General features: G+C 40.7%; 1 non-coding gene across 1 annotated transcript; it reads left to right on the forward strand.

Moving 5' to 3' along the window:
* Positions 1–3,075: 3,075 nt before the first annotated feature.
* Positions 3,076–3,182, forward strand: LOC113189713 (U6 spliceosomal RNA). Its single transcript, XR_003301683.1, has one exon. It is a non-coding gene; the product is annotated as a U6 spliceosomal RNA (small nuclear RNA).
* The last annotated feature ends 1,269 nt before the right edge of the window (positions 3,183–4,451 follow it).

The following is a 4,451-nucleotide window of genomic DNA, read 5'->3' on the forward strand; positions in this document are numbered from 1 at the left end:
CTGGCTGAGCCCTATTGTGAAGATCAGGCTCCTTTTCTCAGAATTGAAAACCCACCAGCTTTGATGGTAACCTGCCACTGATTGACACTATGAAGGGGCACTGTCATCAGTCCTTTCCTGAGATTGTCACGTCACCTCATAGTTATTAGGAGACACTGAAGCTTAGAGAATTTACATACTGCTCTTATATACTGCTGAGCTGGTATTTGACTACAGGCTATTGGGTCCCAGAGCCTGAGCATTTAACCGCGATACTATACTCTTCCTTAGATACTTAGTACTTTGACCATGAGCCATTTTTCTCAGGGCCGTATATAAACAGGAGCCTGAGTTCTGTGGGCATCTCCTAACAGGAGCATCTGATATAGTGCCCCCAGTTGTCCTCTATTAGACTCTGGTGTTCCACTTAAGCCTCTAAATCTGAGAGGAGTCTGAAGTTGGCTCCAAAGGGAGTAGGAAGGTGATGAATGAGTTTTTAAAAGGGGAAATGAGGGAGGGCCGTAGGAACCTATTTCTTAGGAAGAAAAAGAGGAAGCTGAGAGGGTATCTGGGGCAATAGCTGAAGATGATGTTAGAGTAGATAAAACCATCAATTCTTGGAAGAAGAAAGAAGCTTGGAAGGATCCCAATCTAACAGACCCAGCACAGAGCCCTGAGCTTAATCATAAGGTGAGTGAAGATAATGGGGAAAGGAGATTCTGCCTTTAAGAGGAGAGGGGAGAAGTAGTGAATGGGAATCTTCATGGCCTACCTGCTCCATAAGTACTCTGTCCTGGGCACAACAACACAGGACATGCACAGAAATGAGCTCTGTTCTTGGAAGGAGTTGGTCTAGTGGGTTTCAAGACTTCTAACTGGCACAGATTCCACAAGACACTGTACCAGTGACAGAGAAGTGGTCTAGAACTGTTTTGCCAATCTGGAATCCATTCACCATACATAGTGATTGGACATTTGAGGTGTGACTCGTCTACATTATGCTGAATATTTAAACTGTGTACTAGATGTCAAAGATGAGTATGAAGAAAAGAATGTGAAATGTCTAAAACTTTTAAAATGACATAGGTGACTCACATTATATTTCTATCAGATAGTGCTGGTTTAGATCCTGGCTACCTTAGGTGCAGTACAAAGACTACCATCTGGGAGTTTGTTAGGAATGTTGAATCTCAGGCCCTACCTTGGGCCTACTAAATCAGAATTTGCATGTTGACATGACCCTGGTTGATTTGCTCTCACACTCAAGTTTGAGAAGCAATAGACTCTTCTAGTGACTCCATGTCTTCTTTATGGATTTTTTTTTTTCTAGTTATCACACACAGTGCTGTCTTTGGCAGTAACCTCCTGAATAGTCAAGAACAAGGTCTGTCCCCAGTATCACTTCAAATTTCTCATATATAACAAAAAGAAGCCACATTAGCTGCTCCTGGACTCATGTCCTAGCAGGCTATGACCCTATGATTATAATGTAGAAATTTTGTTATTGGATAGAAACTAATTATTCACCATCACATTTAATATTCTTCCAATTTTTCGATAACATTTAATGACTCTCTGCTAAATAACCTATATCCACTTTAAAACTTTATTCTATTATTCCTACTTTTCAATGAATTTACTCATACAGCAAGTAGTGAAGAGTTTAGTATTTGGACTATAGACATTGAATAAAGGAAATGGTCAGACATGAGATACGAGGGTATCAAACATTTGTTACAGGTGGGGATGTGGATTTTGAAGTAGTTCCTGAAGTTTAATAAAATCTGGAGAATGGTAGACAGTCCAGTTTGGTGGACAGAAGGACATATAGAAACCATGGTTTAAATGGCAGATTGGGTCCTTTTTGTGGAAACTGAGGGTAGAAAAGATGTTTCAGGGTTGTGGGACTGAACATTTCTCACTGATGTTGATAAAATGGGTGTCTGCACCAACAAACAGGGTGCAGAGTCCCTTCACCCTTGGACATTTTGTTTGGTGTTGCCTTTGGGGACAACAGATTATTCCATCAGCCCCATTTCTTTGGCCTGTCTTCCCTCAAGCAAGCCATTGGCAATCGGTTCTGGCTCCCAGGCTGACATTTCCCTGAGACTCATTTCATGCTCGTTCTTCACAGGGGCATCTGGGCTGCCAATGCAGAGAGACTTTTCCCACATAATTGAAAGGAATTTCTGATTATGCGTGGGGATGTCAGCCACGATGACGTCTTGAACTGTTTCCAATTCAAGCCGCCTCTGATGACAATGTTCCAGTCTCCCACTCTCTCCCTCCCTGGCACTCTCCCTTATGAACTTTTTGCTCCCCTCTGGGATGATTTCTCAAAATAATATTCTGTTTCCAAGATTCCCTTCCTCCCAGTAGACTCATGAATGGGTCCTTCATGAAGTATACTCTTTCTGGGGGTTCCCTGCTCCTAAGTTCTGCTGTTTTGCAGAACTGCAAAGATTTCCTGGGTGATTACTCTGTCATGACCATATCTGGAACCCTGTGCCTGATGAGAAAAGGTTGAGTGAACATACATATATTTTGGGTCTTTCTTTAGAGAAGTCCTTTTGAATATGCAGAACAAAGTGAAGGCTGCATTTATCTCTGACCTTTTCCGGCTCCTTTCTTGCATCTGTTGAGGGAAAAAAACAGGCCTCTGAGCTCACCAGCCTCCTCTCCCACGGAGCAGATGATAGAGTTGCCTGGATTCACTTCCTCCCAGCCCTGCTTCCCAAGGCCTGCCTGAATCTTTCCCTGTTGATGGGGATTCTTCTTGGGGGTTTCTGAGGGATCCTAGAGAAAAATGATGCAGGGTATGGGGAGTGGTTGAAGTAGGTGCCAAGCATTAGCGACTTTGAGTTCTCCTGTGTGGCTAGACCTTTTTATCTTTTGTCCAGAAAGGAACCGACCCACTTGCTGTTGCTTGTGTATTTATTAGTAAGGCTACCTCTGATGTGGGGGAAAAAAAGAGTAGCAGATACAGGGAAGAGAAAGCTGGAGGAAGCATTGGCTAGATACCTCACTGTTGATCGGAGAAGATGGCTTTGCCTGGAGCCTTAAAAGTGTTGCCCCTGTTTATAGTTTCATCAAGAATCCAATTTGAATAAAGGAAATGGTCAGACATGGAATGATAACAGAGAAGATCAGCATGGCCTTTGTGCATGGATGACATGCAAATTTGTGAAGCATTTTATACTTATTCAATGTTTTTAGCAGCTCAATTCACAATAGCTAAACTTTGGAACCACCTTAGGTGCCCTTCATCAGATGAATGGATCAAGAAATGTGGCATACATACACAGTGGAATACTAATCAACCATAAAGAGAAATGAAAATTATGACATTTACTGGTAAATGGATGGAACTGGAGACTATTGTGCTGAGTGAAATAATGATGTGCGGATGGTAACTCAAAATAAGGGAGGGGCAAGGAAGAATAGAAGTACTTTGGATTAGACAAAGGGGAATGAAGGGAAGGGAGGTAGAATGAGAATAGGAAAGATAGTAGCATGAATCGAACATTACTTTCCTATGTGCATAGATGATTACATGACCAATTAATTCTACATCCTGTACAACCAGAAGAAGGAGAAGTTATACTCCATATACTCCATTTTGTATAATATTTCAAAATACATTCTTCTGTCATGTATAACTAATAAGAACAAATGAAAAAAGACAAGGAAAAAAATCATTTAAAAAAAGAATCTGATTTGTTCTAGGGGTACCTCTAAGGGAGAAAATCTTCCATTCATAGCTCTGTCATTTCTTATAACTTCTCTGGAAGTCAGCTCTAAGATAGTAGAAAGAATTCTGTGCTGGAAGACTGAGTCTGCTAGACCTTTTAGAAGAGATAGGCATTAGACTGTCAACTTCACAGTGTCAACATGTCTGCTGAGCTTCTCATAGTTTCCTGAGGCTTAGCATTGTGCCTCATACATAAACTTGACAGGTGATTATTAACAAAAATGTAACCTGAGTCAAGTTCATCTCTCTCCCTCTCTCTTGCCCTACCCCCACAGATACACCTTTCTCAAAGCTTTGTTTTTCTATTAAAAAGATGATAGGATACTGTTCCTAGCATAAAACATTTGAATACATAAAATTAATCTTAGCTTACCCTTTATTTGAACACTATCCTTTAATCAACCCAGCTTATATACATCCCCATAGTAGGTCCTTGGAATTTCACCAATAAATATATGATATTTCCTTGGATTTAGCCATAAAATTTCCTAAAATGTCTAAGCATCTTGATTGGCATATATCAAACTACATGTGAATAGTTTGGAAACTGAGTTTCCTAATACAGAAGAGACCAAGCACCCTTATTGTTTAGACTCAAGAAAGAGTGATTAGGTAGGAAGATAATAGAAGAGAAAGCTATAAGTTGATACTTCATCAGAACCTGAATTGTCCCAATTTTTCTGCTTTAGGCCCTTGGGCTTAATTTCCTCTTAGATGGTGG

The sequence above is a fragment of the Urocitellus parryii genome, chromosome 13 (genome assembly GCF_045843805.1).
Source record: "Urocitellus parryii isolate mUroPar1 chromosome 13, mUroPar1.hap1, whole genome shotgun sequence".
Lineage (NCBI taxonomy): Eukaryota > Metazoa > Chordata > Mammalia > Rodentia > Sciuridae > Urocitellus > Urocitellus parryii.